This window comes from Sciurus carolinensis, chromosome 18, assembly GCF_902686445.1.
Source record: "Sciurus carolinensis chromosome 18, mSciCar1.2, whole genome shotgun sequence".
In the NCBI taxonomy this organism is placed as follows: Eukaryota; Metazoa; Chordata; class Mammalia; order Rodentia; family Sciuridae; genus Sciurus; species Sciurus carolinensis.
This window is the reverse complement of record NC_062230.1, coordinates 22970091-22994848: the sequence shown is the minus strand read 5'-3', so window position 1 is coordinate 22994848 and position 24758 is coordinate 22970091.

Sequence of the window (24758 nt, the reverse complement as noted above, 5' to 3'; positions counted from 1 at the left end):
AACCCTCCATGAACTGAAGCTACAACCCTGTGTGACAAAACAACATTTCCTCTTTTTAAGTTGATTTCCTCAGGTATTTTGTCACAGTGATGGAAAGCTGACTAGCACACTTTCACTCCCTGGTGATTGATTGTGCGAGATTTGATGTGGACACAAGATGCTGCAAAAATCTTTTTGTGTGTGTGTTTAAGGAAAACCACTTGCCTCCAGTGACATGCAGGAAGCTGTCTTGTGACCACAGTGGAAGCTAATGAGAATTCACACACAGAGAAAAGCAGAGTCAACAGAAAATCAGAGAAATGGAGACAGAGTTCTGGTTTTACTTATCCTGTGTCCTGCCTAGTCCTCACTTAATGATATACAAGATTTCCTTATTGTTTAAGCAGATTGAGTTAAGTTTTCCTGTCACTTAGAAGTGGAAGCATCTTATCTGGCACATATTTATGCTCGAGGATTATCTTTGCATGTGGCATATAGTTTTATTGTCACCAAGCAATCCTTGTGACAATTAAAGGCAGGGTTGACTTGAAAGTGGGGGATTGCAGCTCAGTGGTGGAGCACTTGCTGAGCATGTACAAGGCTCGGGCTCCATCCCCAGCACCACGCACACACACACACACACACACACACACACCCCATAAAGGAATAATAATTTTAAAAAAGCACAGGTCCAAATACTCAGTGGTAAGAAAAAGGGAGGAAAGTCCTCAGAAGAAAGATTTCATCCACTTTCGATAAGACAGATAAAGCCTGGCACATTTTAAACTGGTGAAGCAGAATTAAGGAAACCACAGCCCAGGGTGTGGGCAGAAGGTTCCGATGAAGAGGGAGGCAGCCCAGGTCATGTCCAAGAGGATGGCATTGCCACATGAGGTGGGAAAACAGGTGACCAATCAAAAGTCTGCAGAGGAAAATCAACCCGCTCCACCCTGGCGGGCAGAACACCTAGAAGCCAGGCCTCCATTCCAAGGCTTGAAAAGCACAGCATTCTCTTCCAGAGTGACTGGCAGTCTCCTGAGATCTCCGTTGACATTCCGTCATGTGGGGCCGTCTGAGTCCATTGGAGCTGCTGTAACAAAATACCGTGAACTGAGTCGTCTATAAGCAACAGAAAAGTACTTCTCACCAATCTGCAGGCCGGGAAATCTAAGATAAAGACACGGGCAGATTTGGTGTCTGGTGCGGACCCCCTTCCAGGTTCCGAGAGGCCACCTTCTTGCTGTGTCTTGCGTGGTGGAAGTGTGGTGGGACCGCCCTGGGACATCTTTTGTAAGGGCTCCAGTCTCATTCAGGAAGGCTCCATCCCTATGAGCTAATCAGCCTCCGAAGGCTCTGCCTCCCCTACGATCCCACGGGTGATTAGGTTTCAGTCTGTGACTTTGGGGGCTCACAGCATTCAGATGGCAGCAGGGGCTCCCAGGGGAAGGCTCCCTGGCTTTCTCTCGTGGGTGTCACTTAGCGAATTGGCGAAATCAGCAGAGTCTGTTGCCTGTGGTCTGCCAGGTCTCTCACCCAACGGAAGTCCTGAGTTCTTCAGATGGTGAAGTGGCAACCAGAAGGGACACGGAAGCCAAGAGCCACCACACAGAGGAGGAGATAGACGTCACACCTGGGGCAGGAGAGGAGACGAGATTCATCCTAACGTGTGTTCCCAGTGTGAGTCGGGAGAGTGGGGTGAGACCAAAGCAAACACAAGACACGGTGGAAATGTGACAGTCACAGGCCAGGAAGCTCCTTCTACATAGCCAAGACGTGCTTGTGGGAACAGAGCAAATCCAACAGGAAGTTGCAAGACCAGACCTGGGAAATCCCTCAGAAGCAGAACCAAAAAAATCCCCAAAGATGTGGGAGATGCGGGAAGGAAGCCGAAAGGTTCAATGCAGGATCCTCAGCATCTAAGTGACAAATGATAGAGGGAAATTGTAAAGAAACAATGGGGATTTTTTTTTCCAGATTGAAAGGATGCAATATTCAGATTGCAAATGAATACTGCGTGTCCCAAACAATGGATAAAATGACCCACACACTCCCCTAGTACATGATCACGGAATGTCACAGCTTCAAGGAAAAAAAGAGAATCCAAAATGTGAAAAAAAAAAGAAAGAAAAATCCAAAGTGAAAACAAAAAGTCACTCTTTGTCTATTTATCCCTGATTCTGGATGTTAGTAGCCTTTGACTTTGTGAGGAACAGATCACACCCATAAAAGGTTCTACATACAGTTAAAGTATCAATAAATAAGATGGCAAGTAAAGACATCATCAGATGCTCAAGGGCCAGGAGGGACTCTCCAGGGTAACAGGAGGATTCAACAGAAGACTCCATTTACTACATTTGTAGGACAAGTTGAACCAAGTAAAAAATATGTCTAAAGTAATTAGCTGAAAAAGAAAATTGAACTCCAGGCAAAAAGAAAGAACATTTCATCACAGAGAGCAACAGCTGTGTAGTGAAGCAGCTACAGAGTCATTTTAAGGAAATCGCTATTGGTTTTCAGTGTTTAGAATCACAGACTGATAAAACTCAGGAGAATTAATTACCACGATAGGCCAAAATGCAAATATCGTAAATCTGATGTTGTAGAAGTAAAAATTCAGAGGAAGTTGTGAAGCAGAAAGAGACGGAACTGGAAAGAGTACACGTTAAAAAAAAATAGGGAGTTTAAAAAAAATACACTGTTTTGATGAAAGAAAAAAATAAAGCAATTTAACATCTTCTTGTATTCATTTAGAATTGTCTCGGCAGGAAAACAAACAACGATTCTCTTTTGCAATTGAAAGGCATTTTTATGAAAAAAGATGTTAGTGTCTTATGTTACGATTAAATCAAGATTTGGATTTGACGTCACTAGAGCAACAGCATCTGACTTCAATTGTCACTGGTTAATGCAAAAATAAGAGATGGCCATGACAGATTAAAGGTGCTTTTGAATTGAGAGAGGCCCAAACAACCTCATAGTGAGCTATATAAAAGCACATTTTGTGGTAGCTCATATTAAAAATTGGAGGGACCTTGTCAGAAAGAACAGAACCTTGTCTGCAGTAATTTGTATCAAATTCATATAATAGGTGCCAATTTACCATGATAGTAAACATATTACCATCATATTCAATTAATATTAAACATCTAATTTGATCAGTTTTGTGGTTTGATTTACATTGAATTTGCAACAGTTTTAATTATGTGACAGCTAAGCGCATCTCAAATTCATAGGGAGCACTAAGGACAGACCCAGGGCTGCCCCTTTTCTTTCTGCTGTCCCCTTCACTAGTGGGGCAGTGAATTGGCTTGGTAGTTTGAGTTAGTTCAGTGGCTGAACCAGCTGGGACTGAAACTGCTACCTCCTTCTCACGAGGTCACTTTTGTAACCCAAAGCTCCACTGTTCTTCAGTTGCCTAGGTCCTTGCTACTCAATGTGGTCCTTGGGCTAGAGCATTAGCGTCCCCAATGCAGAATCCTGGGCCTCGCTCCAGACCCACTGCTTCCCAGGTGGCATCTGTGACAAGATCCCAGGTGATTATGCACATTGAACTGTGGAGGAAGCTGACCCTCTTCTTTCCCTATAAAGTGGACACCATACAGGAACAGCTTCTATCTCTATGGAATCTTCCCAGGGCCTCAAACCCAGCTTGGCACAGTCCAGGCATCCCTCTGAGGACCCTCAGAGTTCAGCAGGTCACTCGTGTGTAGATGTTTCATCTATTTGTGTCTCCTAACACATGCTCTCAGGGCGGATGCATCCTGAGCCCCCTTTCTCCTAACCTGGTGGGGCATTGGTTGCTTGCACCTGCCCAGATTCCGTACCTGTCCATCGCAATGCTAATATTACTTTTCTCATAGAGTTGCTGGGAGGGTTACATGTAATAATCTGTAGAAAGCACTCAGCACCAAGTAAAATCTCAATAAATGCAATTATAATTATGATTTGTTATGAAAGAGTCCTGGGTGTTAACAGTTGGCCGGAAAAGGCTTGGATGTTAATGGCCTCCGGCCTCAACTGTCGTCTGGTTCATTTCCCTCATCAATAGCTCATTACTTGGTTGTCAAGTCACAGACACTATAAGCTCCACACCATCACACCGAATAATAGCAATGATTGTGGGTCTTGTGTGTAAAAGCCTTACAGAGCCCACAGCCCTGGGAGGGGTCTGTCTGCTGGGGATGCGGTGGGAGAATGGTCTCTCTTACCTTTCAGTCCAGTATGGTCTGTCCCAGGGGCACCCAGCATCCCGCTTGGCGTTTCATTAAAACCCATTTCTCCATGTGCTACCTCCTGGTTCGAGGCTCATTGACTGTGACTATGAGCTGTGCCGCGGCGACCACCTCACAGGCTGGCTGAGAAGGCACCTTTTTCCTCCTCCGACTTCTCACCTCCAAATAGGAGCATCGTCCCTGAATGAGACCCTTCTCCTGGGAGATCGTCTTCCTCAGGTGAACCCTTTCCGGAGTTAGGCAGTCCCTCACACAGACCTCCAAAGGTCTCGGTCAGGACCACGGACGCGGTCTTCCGCGAATCCCCGGATTCAGGACCAAGGCCACTGTCGTCCGCGAATCCCGGGATTCAGGACCACGGACACCGTCTTCCGAGAATCCCCGGATTCAGGACCACGGCCACTGTCGTCCGCGAATTCCGGGATTCAGGACCACGGACACCGTCTTCCGCGAATCCCCGGATTCAGGACCACGGACACCGTCGTCCGCGAATCCCCGGATTCAGGACCATGGACACTGTCGTCCGCGAATACCGGAATTCAGGAACGTTCACCTGGGTTTCCTCTGCACTAGACCTGGACCAGGAAAGAGAAGGCAGAGTGCCGGCCACGGACACAAGCCCCTGGTTTTGGGAGACCACGGTGTGGGAGAGAGATCTGGCACATTCTGCATGGCCAAGGGAGGTATGCGGAGGACACCGGACATGAAATGATAGAAAGAAGGAGAAGTGTCCTTCCGACCTCCTTCCTGGGTGAAAGGTGCCACGTGCTGACCGATGTCATCACATCTGACTCCCCAAACAAGTATTTGTGTAACAGACGAGGAAACTGTGACTTGCACAGGCGACGTGACCAAGCTGGGGTCTACACCGAGATTCACTTTACCCTGAAATCCACATTTCCCCCTCTGTCTTAGATGGCTTCTTTTTATGGAACCAGCTGATGAGTGGTAGTACTGTCCCCTGCCCTGGGAAGCACTGCAGTTGAGGCAGGATGACCTGGACTAAGGTCAAGGGCACATGGGGGTGGGAGCCGGGGTACTTCCTAGCGCGATGCCATGAAGCAGGCGGATCAAGAGGTGATGAGTTCTAGGCCAGGCAGAGAACGAGGCGGAGCCCACGCGAGGGCTCAGGTTCTGCAGCACAGGAGGCTGAGCGCAGTGAGCTGTGCGTTGCAACCGAGAAGGAAATCGCGAGCGCAGAACCAGCAGTCCCCGGGCCAACACCTGCCCACCAGCACGCCTTCTTTGGTCCTCAAAGCATTAATTCCTGCTTTTGCTGACTGCCAACATCTAAAACAAATATGCTAGATTTCACCTAAAATCCAGATTTTAAGACTTGTCTTGAGAACCGGGAAGATTCGGCAGCCCTGGGCCCACGTTCCTGCAGCGCAGTAGCTGAGAGTGGCAGGTGCTGTGGGCGGGGCATGTGCTCCACCCTCTACAGCCAGCTGTCTGTCTGCAGTCGTTTGCAAGGTCTGTCTGATTCAGAAAAGAAGCAAAGCAAGGTATGTTTTCTGTTGTCTTGCAGGAGTTCTGTCTAGATAAAGACAGACAGCATGTTTGCAATGCACTCAGTATCACCTATAGGACTGATCTGAAGCTTCAGTAACACAGACAGCCCGAAAGCCAAGCCGTTAGGGTACTCGCCCCAATGAGAAGTGATAACTAAGTGGAATGTATGAGCATGTTCCAAACAGTGAGCAATGCCCATCAGGAGGCATAGAGAAGTGGGTTCATTGCAGCACGGAAGAAACCAAGATGGGAAAGAACTAGGGTCACTATTGCCTGAGAACTGTATCAGTATCCCAGGGAGAAGACACCAACAGTCATCATGAGCAGGGCATGGAAGGGCATGCCTGTAATCCCAGTGACTCGGGAGGCTGAGACAGGAGGATCATACATTGGAGGCCAGCTTGGGCAACTTAGTGAGACTGTAAACAACTTAGCAAAATCCTGTCTCTAAATAAAAAATTAAAAGGACTGGGGATGTGGCTCAGTGGTTAAGCACTCTTGGGTTCAATTCCTGGTACCAAAAAAAAAAAAAAAATTCATTGCTAAAATTGGACATTGGAGCTGGGGATGAAGTTCAGTGGTAGAGCACTTGCCTAGCCCGAATGAGGCCCTGGGTTCCGTCCCCAGCACCACTAAAACAACAACAGTAAGTTGCATTTTAGATATTACTGATTGGGGGTCAGAGAGAGATTGTAAGAGAGAGGGGGGGAGAGAAAGAGAGAGGGGGGTGCAAACTGCATGAAATGTATTCTGTATTCCACCGTCTGGGTTCAGTTACCTGCAGCTAGTCATTCTTATATATCTCCGGTTTAAAAAAGAAAAATAAAACACTTCACAGTTTCATAAGGTGGGTAGGCATGCCAGCTGGGTGCCTAGATAAACCAGAAGGAGATCCAACATCTGTGGACATTCTTTGTTTGCGAGCAGTAAAAACAGACTTGAGCAAATGCGCACAACAGGGGGTGTATTGGAAGTATGTTGGGTAGTCCTGGCCCTGGTGGGCACCCGTATGGAGTGGCACCCCGGAGTCCCTGTGGATAAAAAAGCAAGCGATTCCAGGAGTCCAGGCATCAGGGATTCCTCCAAAGTCTCACAAGCATGTCAAGCAACCATCCATGAGTTCCACCATTGTGTTGTTCTGGATAAGATCCTAATTTCAGGGCCAGAACTTACCCAGGAGTCTACCCTGGGTCAAGAGATGCTGGATCACACAGCAGCACATAGCCACAGAAGCTCAGGAGAGAGAGGACATTGACTATTCAAGGTCAATCCACGTTTTCGACACCAAGGTCGGCGTCTGATGCAAACCAGATGCTCGGTGAATGATTGCAGAGGGACTGAACCAAGGAATGACCAAGTGGTGGAATTCCTCAAACTGGGATAAGCACCTGGAAAAATAGTCCCACAAACCCAAAGCCAAAAAAGGAATCAATCGTTTTCCAGAGGGAAATCAGGTAGTTATTATGGAGAGGGTATTGAATGGGCCGTGGAGCTGACCCAGTGGCTACGTTTAGACAGTTCTTTTGATTTCCCAGCAAATTCCAGCAAAGCTTAGATCACAAATACGGAGAACTTCAAATCTGAGACTCTTTAACTTGCCAATATGATAACAAGGAATCGGGGTGAAACTGCTTCTAAACCCCTCTGGTTTCCTTGCACATACCAGGGTGGACCTGTTTGGGGGTGCTGTTAACAGGTAACCTGAGGACCCGTCTCCCCACATTCTCGTTCTGATGAGGAAGACCATCTGCTGGTGCCAACCCTGCCCCGGGTGAGTCCCCTAGACACAGGCACATTCCCTCCAAGAACATGCCATATGTACCGAGGCTGTTCCAAGGAGAAGCGAATCTGCACATCCTACTCAAAGGGTAATGGCAAGGAGGGTGTGGGGAGCCCCCGGATTTTCTGCTCTGCCTTCGAGGTTCTTCAGGAAGGAGCACATGACTCGTTTGAAGGGATTCAGGAAAGAACACCACCTGGGAGGTGGGAACTGGTCAAGAGGCTCTGACAGCAAAGCTTCCGCAGGAAGCCACCTCGTCACCTTCTTAAGGAGACCCGTCTCCTCGTGGCTTTGGGGGCCCAAGTCCTTTATTCTGGGGGTTGGTTGTGTGCGATGTAGTTCTCAGTTGCCGCCCGAGGCCCTCCAAGAGCTGAACTGGCGAGTCTTGCGGCTTCGGCTGGAGCGCACGTGCGCGGTGACCTCCATCCAGGTCATTCTTTGCCACAACAGTGGATTTACTTTTTGGACTCTGTTCGGCTGTGAGCTGTAGCCCTTTTGTAGGTTTTCTCTTACTTGGATTCAGAAACCCAGAGGCAGAGTATTGGGGTGGACCTGTCTGGAGAATAAGGGAGAAGAGAATTTCAGCATTCTGGATACACCTGGAACAGAGAGGTCTGAGGTCTCTTGGACCCAGTTTGACAGTTGTACTTTGTTTTTTCCACCATGCGTAGGATTAACTTATTAAAATGTTATTTCTGAATTCTTCAAAATTGGGAGGCTTTCCATGCGGATCTGGATTTCTAACCCATCTCAAAGTCGTGTAAATTCTTATAATACTAGGGTTGCTGGCCCATAGGAAGGAAAGCTGAATTAGTGGAGGCTGCCCTTTATGGACAGGGGACTAAGCTCTCCAGTTTTCAGACTCCACTCAACTTTGGTCATAACATAAGGCGTGTATGCATAGGAGGTGCTCTATGGACACCTGCAGATCTGTGACTTCATTTCTAGTGGCTATGCCTGGGACTTCAATTGCTAAAAGTCCTTTGCTCCAACTCTTTGCATGTGGATAATGACTATAACACGGGGTCAGGAATCTATGTGCTTTGCAGAAAGCTGGTCATAATTTGAGTTCCTCTTGACATCTCTTGTTTGCTTTCAGGTTTCTGAGCACACATTTTGCTTCTAGGTAAGACCTAAATCACCTTGATGTATCAAGATCCTAAAAGACCTTGAATGCCATGCCAGAGGGCCATGCAGAGACAACAGGTTTGGAAACAGCAAACCTCCCTAAATTTTGCTATCCTGGGGCAATTTTAGTGCATGTGCCCAGGGCCGTGCTGGGTCAGTCCTTGTGTCTGTGGTCAGCTCTCCCATGGAAGAGGGGCCCGCAGCTCCAGGGATCAACCGTGCACAGAGACCTTCTTTTTAAAAGAGTTTGCACTTTTATGTCTCTGATCCACAATTCCCTCTTAGTGAATGTATGTCACAGATACCACCATGTATATACTGCAATGCACACCAAACGTTCATAAATTAAGACTGAAAACAAAGCAAGGGTCTACGAATAGGGAAACCAGCTGTGTAGCATCCACACCATTGGATTTAGAGGAGCCATGAAGATCTGTGGGTCTATGGGCACGTATGGGCTTGATCACCAAAGTGTATTTAAAGTAAAAACAAAAAAACAATAAAGTGTTACTTAGTTAAGCACTGAGCCACATCTGCAGCCCTTTTAATGTTTTATTTTGAGACAGGATCTCGCTAAATTGCTTAGGGCCTCACTAAGTTACTGAGGCTGGCCTTGAACTTGCGATCCTCCTGCCTCAGCCTCCGTAGCTGCTGAGATTATAGGTGTGCACCACCGCGCCTGGCTGCTTAGTGTTTTTGTTGGGCTTCCATTCATTTAAAAATCTGCAGATACTCACTTATTTTTGGAGTAAGTGGAATATTTGGGGGAGGTGCACAAGTGTTCGGCAGAGGGTCTGGAATGTGGGGGTTGAGAGGTGGACAGACTTCTCACAGTGTATCATTTGCTTATTAGACCACTTTTGCAGATGTAATTTTTTTCAATAATAAAAAATAATAAAATAATCATAATCAAAATTGAGTTTCGTGGCTGTGTGCACTTAATTTTGAGCTTCATTTCTCCCAGAGGTTGCTACATTCCTTTTAGGAAAACATCTATTTCCCACAGTACAAAATAATTGTTTTTAATCGATACATAATAATTGTACTTTCTATGGAGTGCATTGTGATATTTTGATACATATACACTGCATAATGATCAAACTGAAAGTAATTAACATATCCATTACCTCACATGTAGTCTTTTTGTGCTGGAACATTCCAAGTCTGCTTTTAGTTATTTTGAAGTATTCAATAAATTATTGTTAGTTATAGTCACTCTACTGTGCTATGGAACTCTGGAAGTTGTTTCCTCTAAGTGTAATTTTTTATGACCTATCCCATAGTACAGGAGAGTGTCTCTCTAAATTGCTGAGGCTGGCCTCGAACTTATGATCCTCCTGCCTCAGTCTCCCAAACTGCAGGGATTCCACACTTGCATACTCCACCAGTACAGTTTTTAGGAAGGAATCACGGGTTTGGCTGGCAGAATACAGCAGTCCATCCTGGGCCCCTGCTGAGAGGGGCCAGGTTCTTTTCCTGGACTCCCTAGTCGGGGGGTAACAGTGGTCACATTGCAGAGCTGCTCAGTGCCTGGAGCAGGACAGAGCCAGACTTCTGCTCCCAGCCTCTCTCCTGGCTGCTCTGGATTTCACTTGGCCTGTCTTCTCCCACTGCCCTGGTCTAGTGAATGGACATGGCGGTATTTGTCCTTTCTACTCCAGGAACATTTCAAAGAGTAAACAGCAGAGATAAAACTCTATATCCAAGGCCTGTGCTCTCCCTTGTAGCTTCCAAAGGACAGGCGATGGCCGGTCCCTTGTGCGGCACTAGGAGATGGATGGAACAGAGCTGGCGACGTGGGGCCAGGTCTGAGACCTAGGAAGGACTGGCAAGCAGAGCCTAGAAGATACACTGCTCAAGGGGAAAAGGATTCTGGGAAAAGGGAATTCAAAGTCTGAGAGCACCTTGGAATCTGTGTGGAAATGAATTCATTCACTCTCGGAACAGTGAGAGGCACAGTGGCTGGGGCACATGTTGAAAGCGGGGAAGTACCAAGAGATGAGACCGGAATATTCTGTAAAAGACAGCAGGAGTAACCGGGCATGGTGTGGCACATGCCTGTTATCACAGAGGCTTGGGAGGCTGAGGCAGGAGGACAGCAAGTTGGAGGCCAGCCTCAGTAACTTAGTGAGGCCCTAAGCCACTTAGTGAGATCTTGTTCCAAAATAATATAAATAAATAAATAAAAAGGACTGAGGATGTGGCTCAGTGGTTAAGCATCCCTGGGTTCAATCCAAAAATACCAAGAAATATATATTAAAATATATATATATTATATTTACAATGTATTAAAAAGTAAAATCAACTAGCTTGTTGACGGACTAAAGGAAGAAGCACTGTCAACAATGACTGATCATCTGAATTGACAGTGAATGGAGACTCAGGTCCAGGAGGGAAAGCACAGAGCAGCTTTTGCACTTGAAGATTTTGTGGGGTGGGTGCTGAGGGTTGGACTCAGGGTCCTCGACCTCTAAGCCACATCCCCAGCCCTATCTTGTATTTTATTTAGAGACAGGGTCTCACTGAGTTGCTTAGGGCCTCACTGTTGCTGAGGCTGACTTTGAACTCGCCATCCTCCTGCCTCAGCTTCCCGACGGCAGGCATGCGCAACCACACCCGGCTGAAGTTTTTACTTTCTGTTCCACCCACAACGAGAACTTCTGAAAGCGAGTGACTGTCCTCTGGTGGGCATGAGTTTACTTGTCCACATAGGTAAGGCACAAACACGGGGGGGCTTTGCCATGGAATATTTTAGGTCTCCCTCTCTCTCCCCCAACAGAACCATTGGAGGTGCATCCTCTATTCCTAAGAACAAAAGCAACAATAAAAATTTTTAAAAAAAACCATATTCTTGTCTTTGGAAGATCAACTGCAAATCCTGCCACTTCAGGAATTTCCCCAAACACCAGGACAACGTCCTTTCTACAGAAATGGCGGTAACTTTGGGGTTGTCTGTAAAGGACAGGAAGGAAATGACCAGAGGAGGAACAAGACTATTAATCAACGACTGAAAACCCAGCAAGCAACCGAGGTGCTGAGTGCGAAGGTGTCGCCAGCCGCTCAGGCCCAGTGGGACCGGGTGAGTCTTTGGAACCGCTTGGAAGGACACAGGGAGATGGTGGGATCAACGCCGGCCTCCCTGACTCCCTCGGTCCTGCTGGGCTGTGCAGTCTTGCTGCCCCGGGGAGGGCAGTTCCTCCTCCTGACAGGTCCCCGGAGTCCGCGGGGCAGGGAGGCTGCTTTCCTTCGCCTCCAGCAGGATTTAACAGGCTGGGGAGCTTTTCAACTGGGCCACCTTTTCTGAATTGCTTTTCTCGTCCAGGTGCCAGCTGGCCCCTGTCCCTCTAGGACTCCAAGCTGTGGTTTCCCTGGAGGCTGATGTCGTGGTTCTAAGCCTAGGAAGAGAAGGCTGCCTTTTGGAGGTGATCCGCTGTCATGGGGTGTGTTCACCTCCCGGCGGCTCAGCCTCTGGCAGGGTCTTGCCCCACAAGGAGCTCTCCTTGGTCCTGATTCCACCTCCGTCTCTCCCAGCCACCCAGGCTGCCCCTTTGAATGGATAAAGAAACTGTGGCATATATATATACAATGGAATATTACTTCGCCATAAAGAATGATAAAATTATGGCATTTGCAGGCAAATGGATGAAATTGGAGAATATCATGCTAAGTGAGATAAGCCAATCTCAAAAAAACAAAGGACGAATGATATTGCCAATAAGTGGATGATGACACATAATGGGGGGTGGGAGGGGTTAGTGTTAGGGTTAGAGTTAGGGTTAGGGAGGGGGGCAAGAATGGAGGAAGGAAGGACTGTATAGAGGGAAAAGAGGAGTGGGAGGGGTGGGGGGAAGGGAAAAAATAACAGAATGAATCAAACAGCATTACCCTATGTAAATGTATGATTACACAAATGGTATGCCTTTACGCCATGTACAGAGAAACAACATATATCCCATTTGTTTACAATAAAATTAAAAAAAAAATAAATGGCACGGCTTCTTGCCTGAGCCCAGATCCAGCATTCAGTCGTTATTCACTGATGGATGGATGGATCCAGAAAACGTGCATCAATCATCTCTGCCACGCCAGACTCCACCCTCAGCACTGCGTAAACGGACAAGATGGTCCCCGATCTCCCATCGCCTCTAGCGATCCGTTCGATGTTTAGATGCACCTGTGTCCCACACCTGTCCCCGTCTTGACGTGCTGTCTGTGCCAGCTCACCTGCTCCCTCAGCTCTGTCAAGGGCATCCGGTCTCTAGGCTGCTCAATTACATGCACCTCCGGTCTCATCCCCGACAGTCACACCTGCTGTGTCCCTGTCACCCAAGCGTGGCACCGCTTACGTTTCTCTGTGCATCTTCTTAAATATGAGAAAATGAATGGCACAGAGAAGACACGGCATGTTTGAAGACCCCGTTTGTCATTCTGGAGGCAGATGGTAATCTTCTGTGTTTAGAAATTAAAGAGAAAAAAAAAAAAAAAAAGAACAAGAGTTTTTGGAAAAGACTGTGACCCTGAATGCTTGCTATTTAACATCCTTCCGTAGGCACTCGGATTTCTGAGACAGGGATCAGGAAAGCAGATAGAACAAAGAGACCCCTCCTCACCTATCCCCTGAGCTCAGACGCACAGAATTAAAAACGCACAGTTGTGCAGAGAAACTGGTTTAGAAGGAGAGAGAGGAATACAGAAGAGAGGAGGAAGATGGAGATTGTGTGTTGATGTCTCCCTCTGTTCTGGATTCAACTCTCAGCCTCCCCAACAAGGTAACAAACTAACAAACCAGCCAATACCTGCTTCCTCACCCAGGTCCTCAGCTGTTAACTGCTCTAGGTGTTATTTGAATTTAAGTGGAATGGTTCCTTGGGCACCCGCCTGACAGGCAACAGTTTTACAACATGTTTTCTGGTATAAACTGTTTTACAAAGAGCTTGTATCTTTTTACTACCCAGCATTACATTCTGAGCAGAAACTTAATAAGATTTTCAGCAGAGATTTTAAGAGGCTCCATCATAGGACTTAACAACAAAGGTGATCTATTATGTTTAGTGCCAGAGTAAGGACCTGAGAGGAACAGCATTTTCAATTTGACTTTATGGGCCCCTGAGTTGTGTTGAGTTAAATGAAACTTAGAAATTGGCACTGATGAAAAAACAAAGACTGTGGACTCAAACTTGGGTTTGGATTTCACTACTGCATGTGAGTTACTGCACTTTGAGCTAGTTGCTTGATTAATTCATGTCTTAGTTTTCACATCCATTGAAAGAAGAAATGCCACTATATACAGTGGTTGTAGAAAAGATTTGTGGTCCAGAACCACCATAAGAGGCATCAAATGTTTTAGGTTATATGTGACAGTAACTCAACTCAAACCAGCTTAAGCAATAATGACATTTCTTGTCTAACTGAAAAGTTCAAGGGCATGTTGGTTTCAGGCATGGCTTGATCTAGGAGCTCAAATAATGTCATAGGAATTTGATCTCTCTCCATCTTTAGCCTTTTGGCTACATTCTTCACTGATCTCAGTTGATCAGGTAGATGTTTTCTGGAGTAAGCAGAACAGAGAGCTCTGAAAGAATATCCACTGAGATGGGGACCATCTGAATGGGCCCTCCTTGGGAAGGAAAAACGGATTCAGCCACATAGTCCATGTGACCTAAGGGGAGCTGCATTCCAGGCCTCTGAAGGACAAAAGGCATTTCCTCCTCATCAAAACCCCAAAGAACAGGCAGGCCCAAGATTATGGTTCTCACTTAACAGACAAGGAAAGTAAGTCTGTGTGAGCTTATTTCTGCTATAAGAGCACCATAGAACAATTGCCATAAACTTAGGAACTCAACACAAATCTATGATCTTGCTGTTCTAAAAGTGAAAAGCCAAAAATGAATCTCACTTGGCTGAAGTCAGAGTGCCAGCAGGTCCTGTGCCCTCTGCAGGGTCTAGAGGAGAGTCTGTCTCCCCCTCACTTCCATCTGCCAAAGGCCCCCTGCAACCCTTGGCTCATGGCCTCCTTGGGTCTTCAAGTCAGCAGCACATCATCTCCACCTCTCGCTGACTCCGGCCTCCTGCCTCCCCCTTTCCTTTATGAGGATGCTTGCGATTATATTTGCCTCACCAGAGAACTCAGGGCAATCTCCCCATCTCCGGACCCTACGGTTGATCACACCTGCAAAGCTCCTTTTGCAGCTGGGCACAGTGTTGCACGCCAGTAATCCCAGCCACTCGGGAGGCCGAGGCAGGAGGATCAGGAGTTCAAGGCCAGCCTCAGCAACTTAGTGAGACCCTGTCTCAAAAATAAATAAAAAGGACTGGGGATGTCGCCCAATGGTAAAAGTGCCCCTGGGTTCAATCCCCAGGACTCCCCTCGGGTGGGGTGATGCGGGCCCTCTTGCCAAGTAGCCGCGCGACCTCAATGAAGCTCTCTGAACCTCTGTCTTCATTTGCACAATGTGGATACTTTTGTCAAAATCATGAGACCTTGACTTAAAGTGCCCATCACAGGGCCTGACACAGGGCGGGAGGCGGGCAGTGCCGGGCTGTCCTGCTGTTTTCACCAGCCTTGAACGTGTCCCTTGAACCCTTGGCTCAGGGGAGACCCGGGAAGAGTCTGTGGCCTGCTGGGGTGGAGGGAGCTTTGGGCTTTGAATCCACCATACCACCCTGAAGAGGCTCAACATCTCTGGGCTTCAGCTTCCTTGATCATAAACAACAACACTAGATCCCTCCGTCACAGGCAAGCAGGAAATGGAAAATGTCCCCCTGGGTTGTTGGCAGCTCGATAAACACAAACTCTTCTTCCTCCTTCTGGATTGATTTCCTTTTCTCTCTTCATTTCTCCTTTTCTCTCTTCCTTTCTCCTTTACTCCCTTCCTTTCTCCTTTTCTCTCTTCCTTTCTCCTTTTCTCCCTTCCTTTCTCCTTCTCTCCTTCCTTTCTCCTTCTCTCTCTTCCTTTCTCCTTCTCTCCCTTCCTTTCTCCTTCTCTCCCTTCCTTTCTCCTTCTCTCCCTTCCTTTCTCCTCTCTCCCTTCCTTTCTCCTTCTCTCCCTTCCTTTCTCCTTCTCTCCCTTCCTTTCTCCTTCTCTCCCTTCCTTTCTCCTTTTCTCCCTTCCTTTCTCCTTTTCTCCCTTCCTTTCTCCTTGCCCCGCCTCCTTCCTTCCCTCCCACCCTCCTCTGCTCCTATCTGCCTCCCTTCCCTTGCCCATGGGTGAGACCCCCACTTAAGAGCAGCTGGCCAGTTTTAGGACGTGCTGGTGCCTGCTCTTGGTTTCCCTCCTCTCCTGTCTCAGTGACCAGTGCTTCTAGCAACTCTGCTTCTTAGATGTGCAATCTAAATGCTAATGATCCCTCCCCAACCTCCTCTTCCCCCTCCACTAACACAAGCCAACACCCCTAGAGTCATGGGACAGACACAGACGGTATCTACTCTCTCCACGCCCCAAACCGTGCCATCTTTGAAAACCTCTCATGGCCTGGGTCGGGGGGTTCCTAGCAGGGCGCTATCTACCCAGCCGGCTGATGCCCACGCCGATGTGCTCATTTCCTTTCATGCACCGGTGGTTTCCTGTCTGATATTGAAAGTGCAATATGCTAGCCCGTAATGATGTCTTATTGGAGTGTAAAGATTTTCCCATTTCGCTGCTTTATCCTGAATTTAAAGTATTTTAAAATTCACTTACATCAGAAAGGACCAGTGGCCAAACATTGGCTGTAAATAAACTGGTGCCTTCTGCAGCATTATCTACGGAATGGGAGACTGGGTATGTTACGGTTTTGGTGCCTGGTGCACCTGCTGGGCAGAATCAGTGGCAGAACATTTCCGTCGCGAGGCCTGGGCAGCCTCTTTCTTTCAAGAGTCGGTTGTGGGCGTCAGGATGCTTTGATTTTTCCTTTCCACTATTCAACTAAAGTTTGTCTAAGGCGTTGAGTTGGAAGATGACACAGCCCTTGAGTTTCTGCCTGGAAAACGTGAAAATCTGAAAGCAAACATAGAGACTAACAATAGAAGACATTCAAGTAGGCATTGCTGGGCGTGGCTGTTATGATCAGCAAATATTTACGGAGCGACTACTGTGCACTAAGTACCCTTCTAGGTTCTTGTCCTGAGTTACTTCATGAAACCCCCGAACAACCCCATGGGAGTTTTGCAAGGCCACTTAGACAGAGAGAGGTGTGGTTTCTGGAAACTTATCACTATCTGGCGTCAAGGCCATTGCCAAACATATTTATGGGAAATACATCAAAAATAAATCAAGTAGTTTGCATTTGGTGCTCGGTTTTACTGACGTACTGGAGTTTTTGGAATGGCATGGAGGGATTCCCAAGATTCCTTAGACCCAACGTCAGGGTGCTGTACAGCCAGAGTGCATAGGATCCTGCACACTGGGGAATCCTGTGCAGCTACTTTCTGACCGAATGACCAGCAGCCCATCATGTAACCTCTTTGGACTTCAGTTCCCTCCTCTCTCAAATGTGTATAATAAAGGTACCCGTCTGTCATGGGTTGGATAGGCGTTGTCCCTCCAAAGCTCCTGTGTTCACGCAGGAACATTCAGAAGTGAAATGATTGGACTCTGAGAGCCAGAACCAAGTTGGTCCATCCCAGTTGGAATGGACTGACTGGGTGGTGACTGTGGGCCGGTGGGGTGTGGCTGGGGGAGGTGGGTCTGGGGTTCATCTTCCCTGGGCTACCCCTCATTCTCTGTCTCTGTCTCTCTCCTTCTCTGCTTCTAGCTGCCCTGAATGGAGTAGCGCTCCTCCACCACATCCTTCCGCCATGATGTTCTGCCTCACCTTGGGCCCAGAGCAATGGAGTTGGTCATCTATGGACTGAGACCTCTGAAAACCCCAAATAAACTTGGCTTCATCTAATTGTTTTTGTCAGGTATTCACGTAACAGTGACCAAATGCTGACTCACACACCATCTCACAGGAGTTTTTGAAGAGTATGTGTATTCCTGTCGGTGAAGTGCATAGGACAGTGGCCAGGATATGGCAGACACTGCGTAAAAATGCATCAGTTAAAACCTTTGCAAACGGCTCCACCTTCCCAGTGAGGATGTTCTGCACTGTCACCCCTGGATCTGGGTCAGTGGTGTGCCTGGAGGACAAGCAGTAGGAAAAATGAACTTTAAAAGGTCCATTGTTGACTTTTCTTTCCTGTCCTTTCTCAAGACCAACTGTAGGAAGGTGATGGCTGTATAGGGTGACTAACTTGAGTTTCTCTGAGACTCTCCAGGTGTTAGCATGGTAGTCTCACATCCCAGGAACCTCCTCAGTCTCAAAAAAAAAAAAAAAAAAGTAGGAAACAGTAAGAAGTGCTGAAATTTGTGTTTGCGAGGATTACTGCATTATTGGGGACTGTATTAGTTTGCTAGGGCTGACATAACAAAATAGACATAGATAACAGAAACTTATTTCTCACAGTTCTGGAGGCTGAAGTTCAAGATCAAAGTCCTTTTACCTGAGGTCTCCCACCTTGGCTCGCAGATGATCCTCTTCCTGCAGTGACCCGGCATAACCTTTTCTCTGTTAGCGTGCATTCCTGTTATCTCTTCCTTTTCTTATAAGAACAGGAGTTAAATTCAATTAGGGACTCTCTCCTTACAACCTCATTTAATCTTAGTTGGTTCTTTAAGGACTCTGTCTCCAAATATAGTCACTTTGGGGATTAGGGTTCCTTTGGGAGTAGACATCACCCAGTCCACAATGGAGACTAAGGGTTTAACATGAGGATTTTTCAGCCCATACCTTCCTCCATCTGGACCTTGGTTTCACATTCCTCCTCTGTCACTTCTTTGCTGGTGGCCTTTATAGCATACACAGTGATCTTTAATCTGAGGGCATATCTCAGCACCAAAATGGCGCCAGGTAGCATTTTGATGGCAAGTTCACATTGAGTGACTCTAATCTTTCTGAAGAAAAATAAGGCCTCTGACTTCATCTTGAGGCCCTTGATAATGCTGTCCATCCTCTCTGCGGTCACACTGATGTCCTCTTTTTCCTTGAAAATGCAGAGCTGATTCTCTCTGGGAACATTTGCACTTGCTGTTTCTTCTACTCGGAACTCACAATGGTCAAATATTTATGTCCCTCTAAAATCCAGGTTGAATTCTTATCCCTGTTGTGGTGGTGGTAAGAGCTGACACCTTAAGGAGGTGATGAGGTTGTGAGGGCTCTGCCTCATAAATGGGACTCGTGCCCTAATGAAGGAAACGAGAGGGAGCTTGCTTGGTCCTTCCACCATGTGAGGACCCAACAAGAAGGCGCCATCTTGGATGCAGACAGCTAGCCTTCATCAGACACCAGATCTTCTGCTGCCTTCATCTTGAACTTCTCAATCTCCAGAACAGTGAGGAATACCTTCCTACTATTTATAACTTACCTAGTCTAAGGTATTTTCTTGTAGCAGCCTGAACGGACTGTCAAAATTCTGTTCTCTCACATCATTTTCTGGCTTCCTCCTCATTCAGGCTCAACCAGAATGCCCCTGCCTCATCTCACTATCCTAGCCTACTACTTAACCATACTGAACTTCAGTCACTACTAGGTGGTGGGAGAGATCTTGTGTGTCAATCTGTCAGTCAACTATTTATCGAGATCCTTGCTAGGTACTAGACATTGGAAATTCAATGATTAACAAAACAGATCCTTTCTCCCCAAAGGAACTAATATTTTGGAGTGAGGAGGCAAGGAGTCAACATATAAACATTGAATATTATAATTTCTGGTCTAGTGGAATGCTTTGGAAAAGCAGCCTTGTACAGCTATTAGTCCTTTGGGGAAATTGCTGGATTATCTCATATGAATTTAAAATATCCATTTCTGGCTGGTCAGGGTGGTGCACTCCTATAATCCTAGGGACTCAGGAGACTGAGGCAGAGTTCAAAGCCAAGTTCAGAGCCATCCTCAGCAACTTAGCAAAACCCTAAACAATTTAGCAAGACCCTCAGAATTAAAAATAAAAAGGGCTTGGAATATGGCTCAGTGCTTAAAGAGCCCCTGGGTTCAATCTTCAGTACCAAAAAAAAGAAAGAAAGAAAAAGAAATAGAGAAAAATCCATTTGTAAGATCCCTCTTGAGTGCAGGACTGAAACGTTATTGTTATTCTTGGATTAATTTGTAAGCTGGGATTGTGGGATTTTTGGGCAGAACACTTCCTTTCTAGTCATGGGTCCCAAGCCCAATTAGTCTTGAGCTGTCAGGATATTTCTTGGTCCAACATTCAAGCACAGTATGACTGACATGGAGGGAGGAGAATGGCCTGAGAAGATTCTGTCTCCTTAGCATTCCTGGATTCAAGACCAGGAACACGCCTACATCAGCCATCCAAGGGAAGCCTTATTTCAGTGAAGGAGAAAGACCATTAAAGAAAGAAGGCATTTCAGAGAAATAATGGAAATCCTAGTCTGGCAAAGGGTTACCTTCACGATGGCGGGCATCCCATGTGGACAACCATCTCTCCAATTTACACAGGAGATTCCACCTGCCCACGTGGCTCCAGCTTGACCCTGTGTCCTTGTTGCTTTTGAGCTGGACAGTTTTTTTTTTTTTTTTTTTTTGCAGTGCTGGGAATCAAACCCAGGGCCTTGTGCATGCGAGGCAAGCACTCTACCAACTGAGTTACCTCCCCAGCCCAAGCTGGACAGTTTTTGTTTTTTGTTTTTTTGGTATTTTGGGGGTACTGGGAATTAAACCCCAGTGCACCGAAGCACTGAGCCACAACCCCAGCTCCCTTTATATTTTTTATTTTGAGACAGGGTCTCACTGGATTGCTTAGGGCTTCGCTAAATTGCTTTGAACGCGAAATCCTCCTGCTTCAACCTCTAGAGCAGCTGGGATTACAGGTGTGCACCACCACGCCCGGCTGGCTGAACATTTTTCTGTGCAGTGTACCCCTGAGCTACGGCCCATCACAATATTTGTGGGACCGTAGAATGAGATGGACATTATTACCCATATGTACACGTACGATGACTCTGCTGGTGGAACTCAGCACCGTGTACAGCCAGAGGAATGAGAAGCTGTGCTCCCTGTGTGTATGATGCATCAAAATGCATTCTACTGTCAGGTGTGACAATTAGAACACATTAAAAAATTAATTAAGAAAATCAGTGATTGAATATATGTTTCCTGGTTAAGTTAAAACAAATGTTTAAGTCAGGTGTATTTTTTATGAATTAATTTTTTTATTGTTGTATCTTTTTTATTATTATTTTTATTTAGCTTTTAATTTTCTACAGACTGCATTTTGATTCGTTGTACACAAATGGGGTACATCGTTTCGTTTCTGTGGTTGTGCATGATGCAGACTCACACCATTCGTGTAATCATACATGTGCATGGGGTCATGATGTCTGTCTCATTCCACCATTTTTATACCCCCTCCCTCCCATTTCCTTCTACATATTCTAAAGTTTCCCCATTATTCTCTCATTCCCCACCCCCAGCCCCCTTAATTAATTTTTTAATTAATTAATTTAACTTATTATTGATTCCAAATTGTGCCAAAGAGATACCTTCATGAAGGTTGTGGTAATAGTAAAAATAACTGATAAATCCTATTGAATACTTATGTGCCAGAGTGGTTCATACTATATATAGATGTAGAATATACTATATATATCATATTCTTACTAAATCATATATATATATGCATATGTATATATATTTTTTTTGGTACCAGGGATTGGACCCAGGGGTGCTTAGCCACTGAGCCACACCCCCAGCCCTTTTTATTTTTCATTTAGAGACAGGGTCTCACTAGGTTGCATAGGGCCTGGCTAAGTTGCTGGGGCTGGCTTTGAACTCGTGATCCTCCTGCCTCCACCTCCCAAGCCACCAGGATTACAGGCTTGCGCGCCCACACCTGGCCTCGGTGTGTTTCACCTTCCACTCATTCAATGCTTGCATCAGCCCTAGGGGCTGGGTGGCATTTTGTCCATTTCTCTGCCTATCCACAGGGCGAGGGACTCCCCAGGGAACCTCGCGGGGCCTGGCAGGGACTGGCAGAGTGCTGGGCAGCGTGGTACCAGGCACCTGCGCCCTGCTTTTATGAGCTGAGGAGTCAGTTCCTTCACTTGACTGGGGAACAAACCAGAGGATGACCTGTGCAGAATGGATGCCTCGTGCCCCATAAAATCAAGGGGAAAATAACATCTGCCAACTCTGGTTCTTTGCAGCCCTTGCTTCTCTGATGATCAGAGCAAAGTCAGGGTTGACTAAAGAGCCACTTGTCACCAATTCTAAGCAACCCCAGTGCCATGAAACTGGTCAGGGCAGTGGATGCTACCTGCTGGGCAGGGAGCTTTTGAAATTCATTTGCTCAAGGAGAAGGAGGAGCTGATTGTCTACCAGGGTTTAAATCCTGAATCCGTCCTCTGCCACACGGTGAGGGGATCTTGGCCAACGTAAGATGGGGAAAGCGATGGAACTTACCTCCCCAGCTGCTGGAAGGTTTAAATGAGTTAATTTATTAAGATGCCTGAACAGCATCAGGCCGATGATAAGGGCTGCAGATCAAGCTACGGCGTTCCATGATTGGTTCATTCACCGACTTCTACAGCTATTTACTGAGTGTCCCTCCACGGCCAGCCTGTGCCTCTCCCTCGATTTACAATTAGAGGTTTTATGTTAGAGACTTTATCGAATAGTACCTTGTATGTGAACTGCATTCCAAAGATCTCCAAAAGTGACCTTGGTCTGAAGCAAATTTTTGTCATTCGTAATGACCCAAGATATCAAAGGGAACAGAAATCTTAAATGTTTCTAAAAGCATATTTCCCCCCTTACATGATTGGAAAAAAAAATTCCTGAAAAGTAGAAAAGAAAATTAAAAATCATCCACAATTTTATCATTCATGCATAGCGACTATTTACATTTTAATGACTTTTCTTCGGGGGCTTCTTTTTGTGCATAGTTTTTATTTTACATAATTATATCCATTCTCTATATGCAATTTTTATCTTGGTTTTTTTTTCAGTTACTATTATATCATAAGCATTTTCTACATTATGCAGTCTTTGTGAACATTGCATTTTATGACTCCATAATGTTCTATGCAAGGATTATGGTGTGGCTTATTTAACCAAGCATTTAAATTTGAATTTTTTCCTTCCTATTACTGATGCTATTGTAATGTGTCTTCTTGCACTGGTCCAGCCCTGCCCCACCCTGGCCCACCGCTGATGTTTTGGTGTCTTTCATGAAGCTATATGCTCCGATGTGTGATTACTAGATCAAAGGATGGGCCCTTTTTGAAGGCATTCAATACACATTTACAAATAACTCCCTTAAAGAGTCTATGCCAATCTGCACTCTGATCTGCCTTGTAAGAAAATACTCAGTTGGCCACACTTTGGTTACTGTTCCTATTATCATTTTAGAAGGCTAGCTCATTTGAAAGGCATTGAATGTTGTTGTTTTTGTTTGCATGACTTTGATTAAGAGAGATATTGTCACATTTTCCCATGTTTGTTAAACAGTGGCGCTTCCTCTTTGCAGAAAGATCTATCAGGTCCTTTCTCCAGGTATCTATTGGCTTCAGCGTTTTCCTTAAATATTTTTATTAATTCAGATAAATAAATACATGATCCTTTTTTATAATATTTTCTTCAAAATGTGTCTCCCCGTTTGTTGTTTTCCTTTTAAGTTTGATTATTGTTTTTTTTTGTTGTTGTTTTTGTTTTTGTAATTACATCTGCCTATCTTTTCCTTTGTGGTTTTTAAAAAAATCTCTTCTCATTCTAGGTATTTCTTCTCTTTCCAGAAGCTTGATACATCTTCATTTCTTTTTAATCATTTGTTTGTACTTTGATTTTGCAAAAACTCTGAACTGTCTGAAATTTGTTTCGGTATGTAACATTGAAGAGAAGTTTCCCGTGCCTCACTAATTATCCCATTACAGTTTATTCAATCATCTTATTTTTCCTTCTTTATCATATATTAAGTTGTCATGTGCAACGAGAGACAACCCAAGATACCTGTGTCTAGTTGAACCAATGTGACACACTGTTTAAATTTCTGTATTTTCAAAAGACTGTTCAAGTATCTGTTCATGTTAGCTCTTGGGTGGTTGGAATTTAAGGAGAGTCAGCTGTTTGAAGTGAATTATTTTTCCTCTTTCTGCTTAACTCATGGGAGGAAGTTACTTCAAAGTCGAGCAATGATCATATCAAAATCTCTGGGACACTCTGAAAGCAGTACTTAGAGGAAAATTTATTTCATGGAGCACATTTAATAAAAGAAGTAAAACTCAACAAATAAACGACCTAACACTACAGCTCAAAGCCCTAGAAAAAGAAGAACAGACCAACACAAAAGTAGTAGAAGACAGGAAATAGTTAAACTCAGAGCTGAAATCAACGAAATTGAAACAAAAGAAACAATACAAAAAATTGACAAAATAAATAGTTGGTTCTTTGAAAAAATAAACAAAATTGATAAACCCTTAGCCACACTAACAAAGAGAAGATGAGAGAAAACCCAAATCACTAAAATTCGGAATGAACAAGGAAATATCACAACAGACACGACTGAAATACAAAACATAATTAGAAGCTATTTTGAAAATCTATACTCCAACAAAATAGAAAATTTTGAAGATGCCAACAGGTTTCTAGAGACATATGAATTGCCTAAACTGAACGAGGAGGACATACACAATTTAAATAGACCAATTTCAAGTAATGAAATAGAAGAAGTCATCAAAAGTCTACCAACAAAGAAAAGTCCAGGACCAGATGGGTTCTCAGCCGAGTTCTACAAAACCTTTAAAGAAGAGCTCATTCCAATACTTCTCAAAGTATTCCATAAAATAGAAGAGGAGGGAACCCTCCCAAACTCATTCTATGAAGCCAATATTACCCTCATACCTAAACCAGACAGAGACACATCGAGGAAAGAAAATTTCAGACCAATATCCTTAATGAACATCGACGCAAAAATTCTCAACAAAATTTTAGCAAATCGCATACAAAAACATTAAAAAGATAGTGCACCATGATCAAGTGGGTTTCATCCCAGGGATGCAAGGTTGGTTCAACATCAGGAAATCAATAAATGTAATTCACCATATCAATAGACTTAAAGTCAAGAATCACATGATTATTTCAATAGATGCAGAAAA